General features: G+C 42.3%; 1 pseudogene across 1 annotated transcript; it reads left to right on the forward strand.

Moving 5' to 3' along the window:
- Positions 1 to 110: 110 nt before the first annotated feature.
- LOC311486896 (inter-alpha-trypsin inhibitor heavy chain H3-like) lies at positions 111 to 12,356 on the forward strand (annotated as a pseudogene). Its single transcript, XR_014699924.1, has 20 exons — positions 111 to 182; positions 1,277 to 1,437; positions 1,589 to 1,693; positions 1,950 to 2,112; positions 2,201 to 2,311; positions 2,481 to 2,609; positions 3,061 to 3,177; positions 3,298 to 3,466; positions 3,550 to 3,660; positions 3,775 to 3,956; positions 4,057 to 4,236; positions 4,340 to 4,458; positions 5,727 to 5,978; positions 8,471 to 8,484; positions 8,567 to 8,641; positions 9,959 to 10,066; positions 10,276 to 10,444; positions 11,397 to 11,545; positions 11,662 to 11,746; positions 11,873 to 12,356. The product of XR_014699924.1 is annotated as an inter-alpha-trypsin inhibitor heavy chain H3-like (transcript).
- The last annotated feature ends 62 nt before the right edge of the window (positions 12,357 to 12,418 follow it).

The following is a 12,418-nucleotide window of genomic DNA, read 5'->3' on the forward strand; positions in this document are numbered from 1 at the left end:
CCAAATGAAAGTTGTTGAGGGAGAAAACAATCTGTGCACGTTTGTACTGTCCTTGTTTGAGTTTAAAAGACAGCTTCAGCTGTCTGGGTTGCAGAATAGTGGTGTGCACCATGGAGAGAGCTGTGGTGCAAGTGACCCTCCTTGGGCTGCTGCTGGGTTTGGTGATCACACTACCAGACAAGGTAAGGTCACAAAAGACAAAAGGTAGAGCACTGCAGTGCAAGGAAAAAAAACTATTTAATATATTTAAATTTTACCACCTCTGCTAAATTTGATAGATATTTCTCATAATACGTGTGCTCAGTTTATTTATTTCTTCATTTTGGCTGTGCAGCTTTCTGTCAGTTGCAGCACACTGAACTCTGCCTCTGCCTCAGACATCAGAAAAAGCAGGTTTAAGGACCTCATGGCTCTCTAGCCTCAGGGCTATTTTGTGTGTGTGTGTGTGTGTGTGTGTGTGTATTACCCTTGTTTTGGAGACATAAATCTGTTTACACACCGATGTACTTTCATCTATTTGGACCACACAATGTTTGGTTTAAATCTGATGTAAGGTTAAGTTTAGGTTAATGTCAGACTTGGGAAAGTAGTAATGGTGGTTCATTGTTAAAGCAAGTCTTTAGGAAAATAATTTAAGATGGAGCGTTGAGATCAGGCCTGTGTATGTGCTCTTATACGCCTGTTTGTGTGAGGACCACACCTAGTCCTAGAGGACATTTGTGATATGGGGTACTGGGGTAGGTTACATTCAAGTTTGGGTTATGGTTAGAGAGAGTCTCGGGGCACTGATTATAGGTCAGTGTAATGCACTTTCTCCTTTCCGAGTGATCATAGTTACACATACCTGATTCAATACATTTTATGGTTAAAACTACCTGGTAAGGTTTGCAGGAGGTTAAAGCAAACTGAGTCAAGTTAAGAATGGAAAGTCTTATGTGGTTAAGGTTTAAGGTTCAAGTTAAGGGTTATTTAATGTGTTTTAAATGATCTTGTTATGTGGTTGGGATACAAGACAAATCAGGGAGAAAGGTTTCAGAGAGTGGATCTGAGTCTACACCATGTCCTCTGTGTGCGTGCCATCAATGTGGACGGGCACAGCCATTGTGAACTTGAAACATGAGTTGAAAAACCATGAGAACGGGGGTGTTTCTATAGTTACACCAATAACATTTCACCGAAGTCACCCACCTTGTTTAATCTTTGGTCAGCTGGTCGTCAGCCAGTGAGTTAAATCAAGCCATTTTCTTGTGAAATGTGACCTCCTCTGTTTGCTCAGGATGACTGGGACATCTACAGCTTTCACATCAACTCCACGGTGACCAGTCGCTATGCCACCACCACCATCTCCAGCCGCGTGGCCAATCGCATGAACGTGTCAAAGGAAATTGGATTCCATGTCCGGATTCCCAAGAATGCCTTCATCAGTCGATTCAGAATGTGTGTGTGACGCAAAGATGATCTGTGAATATTTGCAAATAACAAAAAACATATATGTATATATATATATATATATATATATATAGTAAATTAACAAATCAATTGCAAGCTTACACAGGTGTAAACAAAAGCTTTTCTTGGTCCTCTTCAGGTTTATTGATGGCCAGGTGTATGATGGTCTTGTGAAAGCTAAGGAGCAAGCTCAGCAACAGTACACTGAGGCTGTATCTCGAGGCCAAAGTGCTGGAATTGTAAGGTATCAATGAATTATAATTATATAACTGATTATTATTATATTTGATTTCTTGGTTCTATGTACATGTGTATTTTCAGATGAACAGAATGGGTTCTTTTGTTCTTTTTTGCAACATACTGTCCTCTTCTTGAGTATCTCCTTGTCTCTAAAATATGACAACTGAAATCATCCGAGTAGGAAAACCTCACACAACTCATGTCCACACTAACTGGCTGCCTCGCGCAATTTAAAACAATGATTATTATTTCTGTTGTAGTTCTGTAGGGAGGACCCTGGAGGAATTTAAGACCTCTGTAAATGTGGCTGCTCACAAAAAGGTCACCTTTGAGCTCACCTATGAGGAACTGATGAAACGCACGCATGGCAAGTACGAGCTGAAAATCCACGCTCAACCCATGCAGCCTGTCAAAGACTTCAAGGTGTCTTTCTTGTTGCTATCTACTCAGAGATCAACCGGGAGGTTTAATTGTCCCAGTGTCTTCTAACTGTTTATTTTATTGTGTATAGGTTGATGTGTACATCCATGAGAAAGCCGGCATCAGTTTCATTGACGTGAAAGGAGGACTAAGCACCAAAGCCATGGCAAATGCCATCACCAAAACACACACAGACAAACAGGTATGGCATGCTGAAATGCAGTTTTAATTATAGCTCAATCACTATTTTTATTCTGGCTCATGTTGATTTATTCTATTCACGGTTCTTATCAAATTATTTCTGTTGAAATAATGCGACAGTGGCAGTAAAAAAACGTTGAAATCTAAAATCTAATTAATTTGGTTTCTAGGCGTGGGTTCATTTCTATCCAACAGAGGAGAACCAGAAAACATGTGACAGCTGTTCAGAGCAGGGTATGAATGGAGATCTGGTGATTGTTTATGACGTCAACAGGGGCATCCCATTTGGAGAACTCCAGGTAAATGAAGAGTGAAGTTAATTTCATCAAAACTCCACCTTTATATGGTCATTATATGTATATGAATATATTAATCATGTAGCTCAATATTATTAACACCGATCAGCCACAACATTAAAACCACAGGAGACGTGAATAACACTGACCATCTTGTGACAATACAATATTCTGCTGGGAAACTTTTGGATCTGTGGATATGTACCACCCACCTAGACCAAACCAGGAGCACCCATCCCAATGATAATCCTTGATGGCAGCAGCCATTCCTAGTAGGATGCAGCAGCCTGACACACGTACACATGCAAAAACAGTTTAGGAACAACTCAAAAAACATTAAAGACGAAAGGCAGGAAGGTGGTCATAATGTTATGCCTGATCGGTGTCTATTCATAATTTCTGTCTTTCTAAGTCTCATCTGTAATCTTTTAACTTTCTTCTCACTCCCCATAAGAAATCAGACGGGTACTTTGTACATCATTTTGCTCCATCTAGTCTTCCCAAAATACCAAAGAATTTTGTCTTTGTTGCTGATCAAAGTGGCTCGATGCATGGCAGAAAAATACAACAGGTACAGTGCTTAAAGAGTGTGAGCTTGTCACACATTGCCTGTGTTACAGACGAGTAGAAAATTCATAAACACACACAAAACTAATGTAATGACGTGTGTGAATGATGTTTTTGTTCCTAGACCCGGACAGCACTCTTGCATATTTTGAATGACCTGTCAGAAGATGACTACTTTGGCCTAATCACATTTGATAGCACAATTTTTTACTGGAAACGAGAACTTGTTCAGGCTACCAAAAAAAACCTGGATAGTGCCAAGGTCTTTGTACAACGCATTGATAGTTCAGGAGGTGAGTCTTTTCTAAAAATCCTTATAAAATATAATCATTTGGCCAGAATGGTAGCCATGAAACTTGTTGTTGTTGCATTTCAGGCACAGACATTAATGACGCAGTGTTGCAAGGAGCACAAATGCTCAATGCACATCCCAGAGAAGGTTCAGCACCTATCCTTATACTTCTCACAGATGGAGACCCAACCTCAGGTTACAATGAAACATAACTGCACATAGACATTCACAAAATGACCATTATAGCTATGTTTGGAGCTATTCACTGGTCTGACATTTCCTGAGGTTAACTGTATTGTGTCCTCGCAGGGGAGACGAATCCTGAGACTATACAGTCAAATGTTAAAAGGGCCATTGCAGGCAAATTCCCACTCTACTGTCTTGGTTTCGGTTTCGATGTCAGTTTCGAGTTCCTCGAGAAAATGTCGCTGCAGAACAACGGTGTGGCACGAAGGATTTATGAAGACTCTGACGCTGATTTACAGCTGAAGGTATTTTCTTCCACATCATTAGTACTCTGTTTACCGTGTGGTTTTATTGGCTGTAGAGTGTTTCAATGTTCATATGGTGTCCATCCTCTATTGTCCACAGGGTTTCTATGAGGAAGTGGCCACTCCTCTGTTGATGGATGTGACAATGACCTACCCTGGTGGGACCAATCTAACCCAGACTGAATTTAGTCAGTACTATAATGGCTCTGAGATTGTGGTGGCCGGTCAGATCACTGACAACAACATAGAAACGTTTGTTCCACAAGTTGTGGGCATTTCGGTAAGGCTGAATCCACACTGCGCATCAGCTGTAGTATGAACATCTGTCTGTCTCTGTCAGCATCCCTGTGTACTGACATTACGTTTCATCTGGATTGTGACAGAGGAGACAAAATTTGACATTTTCTGACACAAGGCCCTTCCTGGAGTCCACTGAACCATCTGACGGCATAATCCAGAGAGTCTGGGCCTACCTCACAGTTAAACAGCTCCTGGACAAAGAGTGAGTGTGATACCTGTCTTCTTGTTTTTTCTTCATGTGTGTAATTAATTATCACACGTTTTTTTTCATAGTTCAATTGCACACAAATATGTCAGAATATTGGAAAAAGATCACCACATTTTCCATAAGCCAAAAGCAACATGTTAAAAATCCAAACAATTTAAATTTACAGCACAACTTCTGCAGGGAATATGTAATTTCCAGCATTAATGGTTGAAGATTTACCACTCAGAGTGTGTCGGGTCCATGATAGCTGATGGATGACTGTCCTTTTCTGTAAGCAGTTTCTATCTGTTTAATGGTAGTTTGCTTAAGCTGATATTATCACGAACATTTCAGCTTTAAACGTGCTAATTCACAGTAAAGGAAGCCGAGCTTTGGGCTCCTCTTTGAGGCTTTGTTTTTCTGAAAGACTATTATCTGGCTATGTTTGAAAGACCTCAAAGGACAGAACCCCTGAAGACTCTTTTAATCGAATAAATAATGCATATACACCGATCAGGCATAACATTATGACCACCTTCCTAATATTGTGTAGGTCTCCCTTGTGTCTTCAAAACAGTTGTGACTCATCAGAGAATGAACATGGGCCTTCTGAGGGTGTCCTGTGGTGTCTGGCAACAGGATGTTGTTTAGTGGGGGCCTTTGGGTCCAGTGGGTTGAGGGGATGGGCCTCTGTGGATCATCCAAACAGATACTTGATCAGTTTGGGATCTAGTGAATTTGGAGGCCAGGTCAACACCTTGTGCTGTTCTTCCTTTTTTTTTTTTAAACCGTTTTTGCGTGTGTGCCTGTGTCAGGCTGCATCCTGCTGGGGATGGCTGCTGCCATCAAGGAGTGTCATTGCTATGGGGTGGGGGTGCCCGGTCTGGTCTAGGTGGGTGCTACATATCCACACGAATGAATGCCAGGTCCAAAAGTTTCCCAGCAGAACATTTAATTGTCACAAGATGGTCAATGTTATTAATTTCTCCTGTCAGGTTTTAATATTGTGGCTGATCAGTGTATTTTGTCCGCTTGATGGTAAGAGAATTTTAATCCACTTTACAAGTTGTGCCTGTACTTCTGAATTGAAACCCAGGTGGATGTAACATGGGCAGAGTCGCAACTTTGGGAACAAGTTGAAAATGTTCTTTTATATTGGTTTCCAAAAATACCATCTGCCCAGGAATGTTTTTCTAAGCCTTAACCGAGGAGAGCAGTAGATACTGCTATCGTACTTTACTGCCAGATGAACCGCTATGTTCAAATTACAATTTGTGACACAGGCTGCAGTTATCCGGACCAGAGAAAGAGAAAGTAAAGACACAGGCTTTGGAGCTGTCACTGAAGTACAGCTTTGTGACCCCACTCACATCTATGGTGGTCACCAAGCCTCCAGGCGAGAGCGCAGATGTACTCCATAAACCAAAAGAAGGCGGACATGAGGAATGGGAATTTTCATTTGGTGAGCAACACAAATGCATAACACAAGTAGAAATGGTTGACGTCAGCAGCTCATCGCCCCCACTGAAAACAGTGTGAGCGAGTTGCCGCCTACCCCCCGTGAGGCGCTGGATGGTTTACCAGAACCTCTTCGGAGCCGATCGATAGTCTTCCATAGTCTCACTGAACTCCTCCCACGCCTGAAGTTTCGCGTCAGCAACTGCCCTCGCGGTGGACAATGGTGGCCATTAATGAAACAATTTATCCTTTTAAAAATTAAAAAAGGTGGAAGGGAGGGGGGGGCGGGGGTGGGTGCTGCCGGGGTCCCTGGGCGCGTGGCTTGGGCGTGGGGGCGGGTGCTGGCCCGTCCCGGGCGGCCGTCTGGGGCGGCCTGGTCCTTGTGGGCGTCGGCTGGGCCGCGTGTCTGGTGGGGGTGGGGGGTGCTGCCCTCGGGCTCGTGGGGCCGTGGACCCTACTCCGTGCCTGTCCCGGGTGGCTGGTTGCCTGGCGAGGTTGGTGGCTGCCTATCTTGGGCCGCCGGGGCCTGCTCGCCGCAGCTGGGGGGGGGGGGTTCTGGCCGGGGGCCTCCTATGCCACCGGCTGGATGGAGGCATGTCCCTCTGTGGTGTGGTGGTGGGGACACGCACCCTGGGGTTGCTGCTGGTGGTTGGGGTCCTGGGACTTCCTGTCCATTGTTTGCTCTCCTTGGGGGAACGGTTGCACCATCACAGCCATCTTTAAACACTCTTCATCCTCATTCTGCATGGTGACACAGTCACTGCATCCTCTGGTGAACATTTAAACCGTGTATACAAACCGTGAACATTAAGGACTACTGTGGTTTAGTTATCTGCTGTGTTATACAAACATGTATGTGTAGACTTAAACACGAGTGTATGAAACTTTTGTGCCATGGTTGTTGTCTACCCCAGCGTAATCTTTCTCTTTTGTGTGCCTTTTAGGATTGTCAGCTTGCTCTCCGGCCGAGACCGGGTGATGTTCTTTGTTGTGTTTCTCAACAGGTGTAGCAGTTGCTGCTTGGTGTATCCCTCTTTTTCTCTCCATCCCCCCCCCCCCCCCCCTTTTTCTCTCAACTCCTGTCCACTCTATCTTTCCTTCTCTTTCTCTCTCCGTGTCAGGTTCAGCAATATTATGTAAAGGTCCATCCACCAACATGTATAAAAAATAAAATAAAGTTTAACTGAGATTATCAAGAGGAGCCTTATCATTCATAAAGCTCCCCTTGGCAAATCAAAATCTGCTCAGCACAATATAAAGAACAGATCATTATTCTGCTTGCTTCGATGCTGGACAGGACAAAAAATAAAAAATAAAATAAAAAAAAAAAAAAAAAAATTAAAAAAGGTTCTAGCATAATAATCTAGACTGAACTGACCAGAGGTCCTGCATGAGCATCTGGATAATTTTTAGTAATAAATTGAGGGTTATTGGGTCGTTGTTTTTAAACCGAGAGCTAGCTAGCGTTAGCTATTGCCAAAATGATGTGTTCCCATATCATTGCTAACGTGGTAATCTGGCTTCCAAAAAAATCTTCAAAAAGCTGATGATAGCAAAACCACACCATACCGAAATTTGTTTTTCCAGTAGGCCTACTTCTCAAATAGTGGGGTCAGGGGGGTGTGAGTGGCAGTAGGGACTTTTGGTAAAAAAAAAAAAAAAAAAAAGATCTTTTCCCCCTCTGTTTTCCCTGGCATCGTTTCAAGAATATTTGCGTAGCTACACACGGATCTGTCTCAACACGACTCAAACGCTACTTCATATTCCAGGCCTAGGGAGGCCAGGGCTAGGAGCAACAGAGCAGGGGCCCAGGACATCAATTTTTTTTTCTAGGAATGGTGAGAGTAAAACTACCGAGGGCGCCTCCTTGTTCATTCATTCATTCAGGGGTGGAGTGGGGAAAATTCTGACCGCACCGCGCCCCCGATTGCCACTCCGCCCCTGCATTCGTTAATTTATTGTCTGTAACGCGTACAAGGCCTGTAGCTTACGTTAGCTGTCAATCATCGGGTGAGAGGCGGGCTACACTGGGCAAGTCGCCAGTTCATTGTAGAGCAGCGATTCCGAGTGAAAATAACTGAACGACAGTGAACGTTACTAATTTGGAGGCTATCTACAGCGGACTGTGTGTTTCACACATATTATTACTGTCGGACAGTGCTCCAGTAAACACCAAGCACCCGCTCAGTTACGAGGCTACAATGAATTGTATTATGACGCATTCAAGTTCTACTCAGTAATCATGAGCATTAGGCGAAGGTCAATAACGTTATCTTGATGTGTTCAAATGTGGTCTTGTAAAAACGTGTTAGCTATACAAAAAAGTTAAACTGTTTTCACAGCGATTTAAAATAAAATACACCATGGCTGACAATAACAAAAAGACAATTTAGAATTTTGGACAGTTTACACTGACTTTTGGATGGTTTAAAAATATTTTTTGCCTGACAAGGGTGACTTTACTCAAAAGTGCTTGCCCTCCACATACAATGGAAAAGTAACGCTGTCTGCCTAGCGCTATGGTAGCCTACTGAGTAAGCCCATTTAGATTTTGTGTATTCTTATTCAGTTTTCCCATGAAACGTAACATTTAATATTTATTTATAATAAATACAAAAAAGCAATATGTAATGGAGATATAAAACTTTATGCTCTTCTGCTCCAGAATCAGGAGCAGTGGCCGCTTCGCCTGACTTTGAATCAGGAGTAGACTTCTACATGGAATATGGTCATTCTTATGGTGAGTGAGTGATGAAGACACTGATTGGCAAGGTTAAACAACATTTGCGCATGCATCTTAAAAACAAAATTTAAAATAACAATACATTTGAGGATAAATAAAACAGGAAGTCCACAGAGATAGTCCAAGCGGGTGGTGAAAATACTTTGTAATATTAATGTTTGTGAATATCTTTGTGTAAATTTATTCCCTCTTGAAACAGATATCCAACCTATACCTGTGACTCGTGTATCAGTTGGCCCGGTAACCGAAGCTCCAACAATAACTGCTGGTAGAGTATCACATAGATTTTATTCATAAAATCTGTATCTGTTTTATAAAAATGTTTTTGTTTTTAAATCTTGTTTTTAAAAAATGTGTGGTGATAAATATCAGCTACCTTCACCTCTATGTATAGAGTAGACCTCAACAATATGACACACAACTCAAGAAACATGAAAAATTGCACAAGGTGTTGACCTGGCCTCCAAATTCATAAATTCAAGTCTGATCCACAGAGGCCCCTCCCCTCAACCCATAGGACCCAAAGACCCCCACTAACAATATTCTGTTACCAGACACCACAGGACACCCTCAGAAGGCCCATGTCTATTCTCTGATGAGTTAGGGTTTAGGACAACTGTTTAGGAGGCACAAGGGAGACATACACAATATTAGGAAGGTGGTCATAATGTTATGTCTGATCGGTATACATATTTTGTTGTGGTGCATAAAAGGGTACCACAGAGTAACCACCATGCTGTATTCATCTTAAAAACCCAGCAGTAAGATAACAGTTAATGGCAAACGTACGGAGCTGCTGTTGTCTTCTCCTGCTCCTTTACATCAGTTACACTTAGTTTGTTAAGTTTGTTAATTACTTATTAATTATAAGACATAGCAAGAAAATTTAGGCCGTTCATATTTTTTCCTAAGTGTTTTAGCAAGAACCCGAAAGATGGATCTTTGTTCAGATTGGGGACACATCTCTCAAAGACAAACCTCAGCCTCGTTATCAGAGGCTATTTTACATGTCATCTCTGAGAGCTCCACGCGCACCCGTGACGGTTGGCTTGTTTACCTGTTAACAAAAACCTGGGGTGCAGAGGGACGTGACGCACACCTTAACAAAGACATCTATAAGATGGTCCACACAAGTGTGTTGCAAATGTAAATCTACAGCTAATACACAGTTTGATGATGTACGTATCTACTGATCACCCCAGCACAGCATGGAAGTTGAGACGGGATGGGACTGTCATCATCATAAAAGCTTTGTTTGTTTCAGTTTACATGTTTCCATCTGCTGGTAACTCATGTACATGTCTGTGTCTTCAGCTCCTCTTGTCCACAGGTTTTTGCTAAAAACTGAGAATCAGTCGATTCCACTGTGCTGTGACTTAAATGGAAGTCTGTCCCTTAAACTATATCACCTCCCCAGCAGCGGTCAGTAATGTTCCTATTTTCATTCTTAATTTACCTCACAAAAAGATCTTGGGGGGGGGGAGAAGTATAATATTAGGGTTTAGCTGTCTTAAACTCTATTATGTACTTTTTTCCCCCCAAGATCTTTCTTCTTTGTTATCCATCTTATCCATGTCTATTCTCCAGTTTGCCGTGTTGTGTTGAATTGCATTTGTTTTTTTTTTCACCAGAGCTGTACGTGAACGGCTAGCTTGATTCGCTAGAAAATGGGGGCTTCAGAAGGATTGTCATTCACTTCAAAACCGATCACCATGTTGAAGTTTACCCCACGGGAGTCTCTGTTACACTGGGACAGACAGTGACACACCACACTGGACAAGATTCCATCACAGCTGGAAGGTAACTTTGCAGTGTAATGCTCAGGAGGCACTCTCAGCAGTGACTCACATGAGAGCAACTCCTAAAGGAATAACATAACATATTGGTATTTATTTTCTTTCAACTTAGCTCAACATGCAGAAATAATATGGGACACCAACCCAGACTAGCTGTCCTTGTGTCCACTCTTTATGTTAAGCTAAATTATGTGGTTGGCTTTCTGACTCTCTTCTTACATTTGGTGCACGTGCCCAATTACATATTTAAACCTGATCCATGGACTCATAACCTCATGTGAAGGCCAGGAAAGCTTTACTCCTCTTCTACCTGAGCAGAGCAAGATAAATGAAAGTGATCTGTGACCGTGTGTCAGACTTTTAAAGGGAAATTAAAGGAAAGTTAAAGCTATAGTTCAAATTAACTTTCAGTAAAGTCAGTACCTTGCCCAACTTGTTAACACATTGCTAACTGGGAAATTAGTGGCAGTGAAATCTGGCTCACAGTATTTCAGAGCCTTACATCTGTTGTCTGAGGCAGCCTTCCCGGACCTGGCTCACCAGCTGTTCAGTGTTTTACGCATAGACTGTATATAAATATGGACAACGCATCCCCGCATCCCCGCTTCCTTGCATTGGCCAAACTGATGCCTTTATACAGTCTATGGTTATATGTCAGCCAGCAATTACTGGTTTGCAATAGCTGAAGACCAGAGAAACTGTACGGACAGAGATGGAGTAGCCTACAGAGACTAGGAGCATGGCGGACTCTCTGGCGGAAAAACAAGAGTAACAAAAGTAACTATGGTTCCATGAATATATTGTCACTGGTCAGAAACAAAAGAGAAATGTTTCTGATGCTTCAGATAAAACTGAAAATCTCCTTCCTGACAGAAGAGAAGGGACTATAGACTGTGAGCTTAGGTCATACATACATGTTGACAGTGTTTGTGAAGCTATTATCTTTTTTTTTCTAGTGTGACAGTGATCAGACGGGACAAGGAAACAGATGTTACAGCTGGAGACATGCGCATAGTCATCTTGCTTCATCACAAGGATGGAGAAGAATTCCTTTGGCCGGTCATAAGACAGAGGCCATCGGCCATCGACGCAGAAGGAATTCTAAGTGGGTGAAAGGCAGAGCGTGTCTGTGCATATACCTCTGCATTAAATGAGAAATTACATTATTTGTTTGTAAGAGCCAACATTTTTGCATCATGCTTTTTTTTATTGTGTGTCCAGCTCTAGACCCAGCAGTTTATGAGGAGAAACAGGGCGATTCTGGCACAAAACTGGTATTCAAAGGCCAGGAGTATGACGCTAAGAGGTATATTTTGTTCTGTTGTATTCATGTTTTTGTTATTAGCATACAAATTAAAGCTTTTTCAGAGTGCAGCTATTACTGCAACATACAAGGATAAGCTGTGTGACCCTGTCTGTCCTTCTTTTGTAGAACCACGGCTGCTGACTATAGCGTTACTGCGCCCGTGACACTGGACTGCTGGCTCATGTCTTCTGAGTCTGTCCTGCAGAAAAGACTGGATGATTTCTTAGTTCAACGTCTTTAACTCAAGATATCACCTCAATGAAAAACATTCTTCTTGTCGCTTGTTCTGTTTGTGCTTTACACCATAACCTCTGTCTTTAATCTCTTTAATGCTTGTAGTGAGAGCTAGGTGTACGATTGCCTTTTGTCTGCTGTATCACCTGATTTCCTAGCGCTTTCCTGACATTGTCAGATCGGTACTCTAAAAAACATTACATACTTGAAGACATAAACAATAAAGTCATTTTTGCTCAACACAAATGTTAGTCGCATACTTTCATTAGCGGTGCATGCAGGACTTCTGAGCCTTCGAGCCTGTGTTGCCTGTTGCTGCATGAAAAGTCAAGAACCCAAGTCCTGGCAAAGTTCACTCTCAGTGGACTCTCAGTGTCAACAGTAGAGCTCGCATAAACAGCAGAATTTCTGATAAATCATGGGGGCGAGTGTGTGTGT

This window comes from Chelon labrosus (genome assembly GCF_963514085.1).
Source record: "Chelon labrosus genome assembly, chromosome: 4".
Lineage (NCBI taxonomy): Eukaryota > Metazoa > Chordata > Actinopteri > Mugiliformes > Mugilidae > Chelon > Chelon labrosus.